At 48.2% G+C, this 10737-nt stretch overlaps 1 non-coding gene and 2 pseudogenes across 1 annotated transcript; 2 read left to right on the forward strand and 1 right to left on the reverse strand.

Moving 5' to 3' along the window:
- The first annotated feature begins 3899 nt into the window (after positions 1 to 3899).
- On the forward strand, positions 3900 to 6174 carry LOC102437656 (annotated as a pseudogene).
- A 201-nt stretch (positions 6175 to 6375) lies between these two features.
- LOC111823333 lies at positions 6376 to 6485 on the forward strand. Its single transcript, XR_002826365.1, has one exon. It is a non-coding gene; the product is annotated as a U6 spliceosomal RNA (small nuclear RNA).
- A 2890-nt stretch (positions 6486 to 9375) lies between these two features.
- LOC102438265 lies at positions 9376 to 10277 on the reverse strand (annotated as a pseudogene).
- Between the last annotated feature and the right edge of the window lie 460 nt (positions 10278 to 10737).

Here is a 10737-nt window from a genome sequence, read left to right on the forward strand (position 1 = left end):
TGAAGAAAAGGGCTGTGTCAGGATGCTGCCTTCTTCCCTTCTCCCTCTTTTTTCTAAACACTTCCATGCCTTGTAGTTCTTTTGCTTTCTCTTCTTTTTCTCTCTACTACCCTCCATCTTCCATATCAGCTGACCCAGAGGGCACAGCTTACTCCTCCTCGGACACCGACACCACCATCAAGCACGGCCCTGATGGACCCTTTGATGCAGCCCTTCAACTCGCTGACACTTCGGGAAGCCCATCGCCAGTGATGCCGCCCACTAGCCAGACCAACAAAGACAATCAAACCAACAACTTGAGGACAGCTGAAATCCCTTGACTGAAGAGGCCAGCAACCTTCTACAGGAACAGGGCTCCTTGTGTGCTCCATCCACTATGTTTATAGCTATGCTCACTGTCATTGCTTGCCAGTCTTCTTCCGAGTCTTAAACGGCCCAATCTGAGAAGTGGCCACTGATTTGCATGTGCTATCATTTAAAAAAAAAGGGAATTTGCCGGAAGCCGGTCCATCCTTGCTGCTTGACACAGTTGCTGCAGGAAAGAAACATCTGCACAGCATATGTTTCAAGGGACCTGGCGTATATAGCATACTGTTCTTAATATGTTTGCTCTCCTTAGTGCTATGTGTTTTAACCAAGATCACCTCTCCGAGAAAGGTTGTTTCCCTAGGTAGGGATTTTTCCCTGAAGTTAGGGAGGGGATAAAACCCCTTAACTAAGTGCCAGGCGGGTAGTTAATCACTTTAACTATGAACAATCACCCTTAAGCTACATAATCTTTACTCCCTGGAATGGAGATAAGAAACACCCTAACCTTTGGAATAGAAATTGACAGGATTAAAATCAACCGGTATAAATACAGATGTAACAAGACAATAAAAGACAGAGAACTTGGCTAGAGATCCTGGCTAGGCTGCTGACCAACTGAACGCTGTCTCCGTGTCATTCCTTCTTCGCCGACTCTGTCCACACCTTTGGGGACCCCTGGACCTGCTGGGGTTGGACCCCAGCACCATTTTTCCTTAAGATGGGTTTCTAGATGTGCAATTGTTTGCTCAAAAGATGCAGAGTGTCATAGTTCTTACCACAGTGTCATCTCTTTGGCCCTTTCATGTCTTAGATCATGAAGTTAAGATTAACAGTGTCTTCATCAGCATGAACCTATTATTAACTAATGACTAGTCACTAGCAATATTTGACCTTTCCCCCATGGCTGCAGAAGTCATAAAACTCAGCAGGCACTAAGAACCTAGTAGACAAATCGGTCAATCAGAGACACAAACTCACAAGTAGAACCAGCAAGTGAGATGATGTTGCTGCATTTGTCATCCTTGTCAGCCTGAAAAGCATTTCAAGGAACTCAGAACAAAATAATTTAGACCTTGCTCTCGGCTTCAAACCCAGTTCAGTGACAGGTTACTGACACCTGCATGAATGTTGCACTGGTCTTGACCACCCCCTGTTTCCACCCCTTGCATCTCAGGCCAAATCATACATTCATTAAATGAATTTGAGATTAGGACTCCATCCTCTCTGGAAAGACAAGACACTTTTGAAGTCAGGTTCACACTATGACAGAAACTGCTTATTATTTCAATATCCTTCCCTTTTAAAATAGGTTTGCTCCAGGCACAGGGACACAGCTAGAGCCTACTTTTCCCAGCCTTCCTTGCAGCTAGCTATGGACACATGACTGGACACTAGTAATAAGATTGAGGTGGTTTATACAAGTTTAGGGTAATTCCTTGAAGGTATGTCTTGTCTTCCTTTTCCCTTTTTCTTCCATCCTGGTTTGGTAGAGTTGTATTTTGAACTTATTGAGAAGCCCGATATGGCATGCTAGCTCCATAATGGCCCTTGAGCCTGATACTGTTAAGCAACACCTAGTCTTGTGATTGAGATCCGCCCACCCACCCCCATCCCAGTCTCAGGATTGTCCCATGAACATGCTTCACATTCCCTCCACCTTCCTAACCACATCTTGTAGTTGAAACCTGAAGATCTACCTATCGGCTATTAAGATAAGTACAGCATTAGATATGACCATGAAGGGATGGAAAAGTAGCCCTTGAATAAAGTAAATGATTCAAGTTGACAAGCAGAAGAGGAATGGAGAGAAACTTGATCGAGCCACTGTCTCAATTCTTCTCTTCAGGGAAATTGGGAAAAGCTTATGTGCCAGCTGTTTACTTGGAGACATGAGCCCAGGCAAGACTGAAGGACAGGGACAGAGGGAGGTAGGTAGAAGGCTGCACTGTTTACAGCCACTGGTTGCTCCTCTAGCAGAGGTACACAAGAAGGCTTACGAAATCCATCTCAGGACCCAGGGAAGATAAAGGGATGCCTTTATCCATTGGCTCACAGCTCCCAGTCTGTCAAGTTTGCCCCATATGCTAACTACCTCATATTAACAGGTTGTTTGGCATAAATGCCTAGTGAGTTCCCAAGAGCATCCCGTACCTCCAACTTAGAGAGAAGCCCTCAGGAGGAAGTTGGGAGGTAGCTGGTATGAGACCGAGTTGAGGAGTTGTCAGGTTACACCAGCAGCCACATTTGGAATAAAGAGATGAGGCAGAGGGGACCTGACCCAGCACACAGGAGGAGTCAGTGCACCAGCCAGCATTAAGGAAGAGATTACAACCTTATTGATATTTCCTCTGCTGTATTTATATCCCCATGACTATTATTTTTTTTGAAGAATAGTTTGATTTTGAGAGAGAGAGGAAGGGGAATTAGAGTGTAACATCAATTGGCTGCCTCCTACATGCCCCCTAGCAGGTATCAAGCCCACAATCTGGGCATGTGCCCTGATCTGGAATTAAAGAAGCAACCTTTCACTGCATGGGATGATGCTCCAACCAATTAAGCCACACTGCCAGGACCCTATGACTATTTTTTAACTACCAAGTTGTATTTCTCAATCCCTTCACATTTTCCTGGAAATATCAGGGGGAACGCTTTGTACATAAGGTATATGACTGGCTCACCACTATGCTATACACCTGAAACTAATACAAAATACTGAATATAAACTAACTGGAAATTTAAAAAATACAAAGGAGACTTACTCGGCCAGGCATGGAGAAGGAGTGCGCTTGCCTCTGCAGCCAAGGCCCTTCAAGAGGATGCTGGTGTCGCCAGCAGTGCCTGGGACCAGCTGAGATGGTGGCGGCCGACAGCAAGCCGGCCCCGGCCCCTGAAGAGCAGCATGTGGAGGCAGACAGGGCGGCTGGGTCCTCTGCGGGGAGTGGAGGGATCAGGAGACCCATGCGAAGTTGCTCCACCCATGCAGACACATTTGGGGATTGTGGCAGCCAGATAACAATTTATACAAAGGGGTAGAAGGACTCTGAGTATGGGCTTAGAGTATTGGGGAGTGTGAGGTAATGACTCGTGTGTGAAGCTATAAGACTCACTCATCCAGTGTCGGTAATGACTGGAGACATGTAATACTTTAAACAATTTTTTAAAAAGACATTCTTATATCACATAATGTTGACACAGCCCTTGACCAAGGCAATTGTTGATCCACCTTCACAGCAGAATTAGATGCTGTACAGCAACCAAGACAATTGGGCATAATGCTGTACAGCAACCAAGACTTTGGGCATAAGGCTTTAGAAGCACCCTTAGGTTCGTTTTTCTAGATGAAATGAACACAGCTTGAATACAATGCCCACTGCTTCTCCATTCCATCCCACAATCTGAGCATAACACTAGCTATGAAAGGACAGAAGTTCTCACAAGGCAATTCTGTTTGCCCCAAGTAAAAGACCTAAAGATGGGCTACGAATTAGGGGAAAAAAGATTTCAAGGGCTGACTGAATACCGTTGCAACTGAGTTCCAAACTTTTCCTTAATGGCTCAACCTCTATATTCCTTAAGTCATAGCTGATCCAATGCAATGGAATCTCAAAGGGAAACAGCACACAAACCTCTGGCCTTTTGGAGGACTGCTATCTGTAGTGGTGGACGGCTTAGGCATTATTGGTCAGACGTACCTGCCTCTCCATGACCCCCAGGTCGATAACTCAATGCAGTTCAAGCCCGCGTTTAGAATTCGCCTGACAGAGAGGAAACTGGCCACAGTGGAGTGCACGGACGGCCGCCAAGGGCCCCACAGCTGCCACATGCAGATTCGGAAGGACAGGTTCTCCACCAAGTGCAACCTGACGCACCACCACAGGATACCTGGTTGGAGCCAAGAGGATTTACGCGCGTGGCTGCGGGAAGAATGGGGGCAGATGCTGGAGCACATTTTCCAGGAGGACAGGCTGCGGTTCACCCTGATGAAGCTCATCTACCATCAGAATGACAACTGCCGGAACTACCGCCGCATCTACCTCTCCCGGAGCCACCTGGAGGACCTCATCAGGCCAGGCCTCTTCAAAGGCACCCACAAGGCCTACAGCCTAGAGGTTGTCATGCTCAGCTTCCATGGGAAGCATGGCAGGGTCACGAAGATCACAGTGACCACCACATCCCTGCTGGGCAGTAGATAATAGAGATCCACCTCAGGCACCGCATCCAGCTGGCCCATGAGATCTTCAGCAACTTCAACAAGTACTCCCGCCTGGTCCAGGAGGTTCACGAGCAGGTAGGTGATCCAGGAGCAGCAGCAGCAGCAGCAGCAGCAGCAAGAAGACAGCACTGAGGATGGCGAGGGCCATGGCTGGCTGAGTCCTGCGCAGCCCAGTGTCGGGGAGTCCGGGGCTGCCGCTTTGGAGGAGCAGCCTGTCCAGTTTGTCCTGCCTGCGGGCGTGAGCTCCAGTAACCAGAACTACCCGCGAGCCTGCAGGATGTGTTTCTATGATGTGGGCATCGTTGCCCGCTCTGGCTCCGCCTACCCCCAGCGCATCCCTGGAGTCTTCATCCTGTTTGATGCAGACCACTTCGGGTTCATCTGGCTGGAACCGAATTGCCTCAGCCTGTACAGCAGAGTCCAGGTCACCTTCCAGAATGCGGAGGCACCATCCCCACAGGCTTTCCAGGAGATTCTCAAGAACATTCAGTCCCCACCCCCTGACGGCCCCTCCCTTGCCCAGGGGCAACAGCGGGGAGAAGAGGTTTCAGGGGAAGAGCAGCTTGCATGCATTTTAAAGATTGGACCTTCTGACCAGATGACCCACCTTGTTGTTTGTTTGTTTTTAATCCTCACCCGAGTAGATTTTCCCATTGATTTTTGGAGAGTGGGAGAGAGAGGGAAAGGCAGAGAAATATCCATGTGAGAGAAACATAGATTGGTTGCCTCTTGCATGTGCCCTGTAATACTTTAAACAATTTTAAAAAAAGACATTCTTATGTCACATAATGTTGACACAGCCCTGGAATGTGAGCCTCAGAGTACCCCTTTGCCAGAAGGGAGGCCCTGGAATTAAGTAGAGTGGCATTGTCTTATCCTCTTCTTCAGGATTTTCATCTTTGCTTCTGCCCATACAAGGCCTGAAACCCTTCATTTTAAACCTCAGAGCCAACATTGGTTTTGCCCTTAGATGCCAGCCTTGCTTTGGACTGCCTTACTCTACCCACTGCCTCGTCCACGGGCCCAAGGATCTGCCCAGTTTTGATGATTATGTCTCTGCTTCCCAACATTGCTGTTACAGCCTGAGAAAGCTTGGGGTCCTTTTGAGTTCGAATTCACTTTAACATCATCTGACTTCCTAAAAATAGGGTGCTTAGCCGTGGAGGCAATAGGGGCTTCCGACACTGGATGAGTGAGTCTTTTAGCTTCACACACAAGTCATTACCTCACACCCCCCAAGTAATCTGTTTTAGAAATAATGGGCTGAATGCTATCATAGCTCACTACTGCTAGTTTCCCATAACAGCTACAGGCTCCAAAACTCAGATTCTCCTTCCTCCACAAGGATGAGGTTATGATGTTCTATACAAACAGTGGAGTGTAGAAGGTGGTGAGACCTTAATTCAAGGGAAGAACCGTGGGATAATCACCTAGACCACCTCCAAGTGACCTTGGAAGGAGAACTCTGCTTTGTTGAGTTCATCTCACCCCTATAATGAGACCAGTTCTCAGGGTGGTAGGAATTCATTAAGGTGGAGGCCACACAAAACTAGTTCAGAGATATGTCTGCTGGACCATTTCCTATTGACTTTGGGCATAAGGCTTTATAAGCACCCATATTCGTTTTTCTAGATGAAATGAACACAGCTTGAGTACAATACCCACTGCTTCTCTATTCCATCCCACAATCTGAGCATAACTCTAGCTATGAAAGGACAGGAGTTCTCACAAGGCAATTCTGTTTGCCCCAAGTAAAATACCTAAAGATGGGCTACGAATTAACCCTGAGAGCCCAAGCATACGATCCTTTCCTTTTCCAGGAATTAATAAATGGCTTAAGATTTCAAGGGCTAGTGCTCGCTTCGGCAGCACATATACTAAATTGGAACGATACAGGGGAGAACGATTTGCATGGGCCCTGCGTAAGGATGTCACGCAAATTCATGACGCGTTCCACATTAAAAAAAAGATTTCAAGGGCTGACCGAATACCGTTGCAACTGAGTTCCAAACTTTTCCTTAATGGCTCAACCTCTATATTCCTTATTAAAGTCATAGCTGATCCAATGCAATGGAATCTCAAAGGGAAACAAGCCAGAGAAGCTCTAAAAGAATGATCTAAAAGCTCCCCTTGGGGACATCCTAATTACAAACGTCTTTTTATACATGAAAATAAAGGAAATGCTTTAAGTGTTTTAACTCAAACATGGAGCTCATCATAGAACGATAGGATACCATAGCCAACAATTAGATTCAGTAGCAAGTGTTCCCTCCCTGCTCCGGCCATGGTATGCAAGCAGAATAGTTATGGGCTCTCCTTCAACCATTTGCGTTCATTTTGTGGAATCTTTACTGAACTCTTCTGTACGCTCAGCATTTCTCAGGCAGCCACCTGGTTTCTTACCAAGTACTCTTGCTCTCTTTGCCCAATATTGGGTGCGTCCAATGTAACAGCCTTAATCCAGAAACCCTGTTACCTTCTTTACAAGACGAAGGCACACAAGGTTGCGCTTTACTTGATACCTTCTTGCTCCTGGAATAATTATACAGGAAATTCCTATTCACAAGGACAACTTAATTTGGTTTGCAGATAGATCTTATCTCAAAAATGAGATGAGAGAGAGATTACTTAGCTGGGCATGCAATGACTTCATGGTCAGTTTAACAGAAAGTTCTTATTTACCTGAAATAATCTGTCTTGTTGGGCAGATTTTAATTTCTCTAATTCGAGCTTGTCAAGTGGCCAAAGATCAAATAGCCAACATTATACTGATAGTCCTATACCACTGGTGTAGCTTATGACTTTGGAATGTTATGGAAGCAACGAGGCTTCACTTCTTAACTTCCTCAGGGTGGTCTATAAAGAATGAAAAACAGGTTGCAGAATTAGATGCTGTACAGCAACCAAGACAATTGGCAATTATCAAGATTCCAGGACACTCTAAAGCTACCACCCTTGAAGCAAAAAGAAATCATGTAGGTGATGCTATAGCTAAATAAGCAGAGCTAGGCAATCAAATTATCCACACTTGAGAATTTTGCTTCTGCTAAATCAATAAAAGACTTGATAGTTCCACAGCAGCTACAGAATAAAATATATGGCAACAAAAAGGGGAAGCCTTTGACCCAAACAAATATGGCTTGGACCCAGTGGGAGATCTATATTACCTATAGGGGCTCAATTGCCTATACTTCAACATGAACAAACACATCGGGGTTCTAAAAAAGTGATTTCATGGAGTACACATTACCAGAAACCTTCTCTCACTATAAATCATAAGTATATAGCAGATGTTCTGTAAAATATAGCCCTGGAACACACTCCATAGATCCCAGGGACATTTCTCACTCCCGTTAGGCCCCTTTGAGGTATGGCAATTGGATTGTATCCGAATGCCACTGTCTCAAGAATACAAGTGTGTTAGTTATGACTTGTGTGTTCTCTCATTGGATGGAGGTATTCCCTTGCAGGAGAACAACAGCCTTAATGGAAGGTAAAATTTTATTGGGGGGAAAATAATGCCCCCTCGGAGAGTTTCCTGTGAGTCACATAGTGACCGAGTGACTCATTCACTGGGCAAATAATGCGATCCATTGTGTAACATTTGGCTTATTCTACAGCATTTCCTTGTGCTTATCACTCCCCGTTTTTTGGATTGGCACGTACCAATGGTACAAGTAAAACTCAACTAGATTGAAGATGAGCATCCAGATGCCACCCACACTCCTGGTGCTGGCAGCAAAGCGCCTGCTGAGGGACCAGGCCTTGGCCATTGCAGCTCTGGAGTACCTGCCTGCTGAGCTCTTCCCATACCTTTCTTCCTGGCCTACCATGGTGGACACCACCGCCAGCTCCTGAAGGCGTTGGCCCAAGCCTGGCCTTCACTGTCCTCCCTCTGGGGGTCCTGATGCAGCGTCCCCCTGATCACGCCCCAACCAGGGCCACAGGCTTAAAAGCTGTGTTTGACGCGCTTGACATTCTGCTTGCCCCGGAGGTGCAAACTGCGGGTGCTGGATTTAAGGAACATGGGTGCCAACTTCTGGGATATGTGGCTTGGAGTCGGCACTGAAAATTGCTCACCGACAGGACCAGTGACTGTGCACAGCTCCAGCCCCAACATGGAGCATCCCCTGGCTCCCTTAGAGGTGTTCCTAGACATTAACTTCAATGAAAGGGACCGGGATAAGTTTTTCATGCACATCATCCAATGGGCCCAGCAGAGGGAAAGGTTGCTACACCTGTGCTGCAAGACACTGAGGATATTTGAGGTGCCCTTCCAGAGGGTCAGGAGGGTCCTGGATAGGGTGAGGCTGGACTGCATCCAGGAGGTGTACGTGAACTGCACCTGGGACCTGCCCACCCTGGGGACATTTGCTCTCTACCTGGGTCAGATGAGTAACCTGCAGAAACTCTTTTTCCTGGAAGAGTTAGCTGAGGAGGAAGAGGACGAAGAGCAGGAGGAGGCGGGGGGGAGGAAGAACAACAATAGGAAGAGGAGCAGGAGTTGAGGGAGGAAGAGGAGTTGGATAGGGAGGAGCAGGAGTGGGAGGAGGCAGGGGAGCAGGAGTGGGAAAGGCAGGAGCAGGAGGAGCAGCGATCCTTTTCCCAATTCCTCTCTCAGATGCTCAGGCTGTGGCACTTCCGGGAGCTCTACATGCATTCTCCCTCCTTCCTCCCAGGCCGTCTGGACCAGATGCTCAGGTGCTTGCAGACTCCCTTGGACCTACTCTGCCTAACATATTGCCAGCGGCTGACGTATTCAGACCTGACACACCTGTTCCAGTGCCCGAACCTCAGGCAGCTGAAGATCCTGCATCTATTTGGCCTCAGCCTTGTGGATTTCAGTGAGCCCCTCAGAGCTCTGCTGGAGGCAGTGGCACCCACCCTCCAGGACCTGGGTCTGGATAACTGTGGGCTGGCGGACTCCCAAGTCAAGGCCATCCTGCCTGTCCTGAGCCGCTGCCACCAGCTCAGGAAGTTCGCCTTCAGACAGTCTGTCACCTCAGGCTGAGCAGCAGTGAACTCAGGAGGAGCAGTCCATTCACCCTGAAATTCCTCCTTGGTCACAGCCTTTTCAGCAGCAGCCTGCTCTTCCTTTTCAATCTCTTCAGGATCTCTGTAGAAGTGAAGATCGGGCATGACTTCCCACGGGTGTTCACGGGAGATAGTGCCACGCATGCGGAGCACTTCCTGGGCCAGCATCCACCACATCAGACCCACTGAGTGAGCCCCCTGTTGCAAGGGATGGAAATGTCCACAGAGCGCAGAGGAGAGTCTGTGTTACACAGCGCGATGGTGGGCAGGGTAACATAAGACGCCTCTGAGAGGCTGGTGGTCAGCCCTGGGGCCAGTAGCCACCAGAAGTCTTGGCTCCTGGAAGGCTGCCTGCATCTGGTTGGTGAAGGTTCCAGGAGTGAAGCGACGGCAATAGGAGTGGCTCCAGTGGCAGCAGCGAACTTCAGCACAGCTCGCTGGCCAGTATTCCTGGGCGACATGACACGGACGTCAGCTGGGTTTTCGATGGCAACAATGGCACGAGCTGCCAGCAGAAGCTTCTCCCAGGTTCTCTTCAGATTGATGTAGGTGCCATCACTGTTCCTTTTGTAGATGGACTGTTCCATTTGGAAGTCAAGGTTGGTGCCACCTAAGTGGGTTCCTGCCGCAAGGAACTTGAGGACATCCTCCTCCTTCATTTGCAGGACATCAAGGGCTCCGGACATTGTGAGAAGTTTCCCTTTAAATTACGTGGGAACCGAGAACGCCGTATGGAGCCCTCCCTGGGTAGCAAGGAAAGGCCCTTGAGTTTTTCGCATGAAGGCTGACCATTCTCCTGTCATAGGAATGGTCTGAGCTGTTGTAGCATCAGAGATTAGCCACCTTGTTATGGGACTTGGAGCTCCTGAAGGCAGGACTGCAGACCCTCCCCCTTTGCAGGTTACACTTGCACGTAGCTATCTTCTCCCTCATCCATATATAATCAGCCAACTGGCAAGGGGGGGAGAAGGGGGTTAAAGCAGAATTTCCAGTGTGACCGACTGCTCTCCCTGTGGGGCGCAGCTACAGTGTTTTGGACAGGTTCAAGCCTTGGACTGAGGAGAGGGCACAGTCCTCTCATTGCCACGTGCAAGTCCCAGCTGGATGGCAGAGCCCTCACAGCACAATTATAGCCAACAGCTATAGTGTCAGCTTGAACCTGTGGTCCGAACACGTGGCCC

Source organism: Myotis lucifugus, unplaced genomic scaffold, assembly GCF_000147115.1.
Source record: "Myotis lucifugus unplaced genomic scaffold, Myoluc2.0 scaffold_466, whole genome shotgun sequence".
Lineage (NCBI taxonomy): Eukaryota > Metazoa > Chordata > Mammalia > Chiroptera > Vespertilionidae > Myotis > Myotis lucifugus.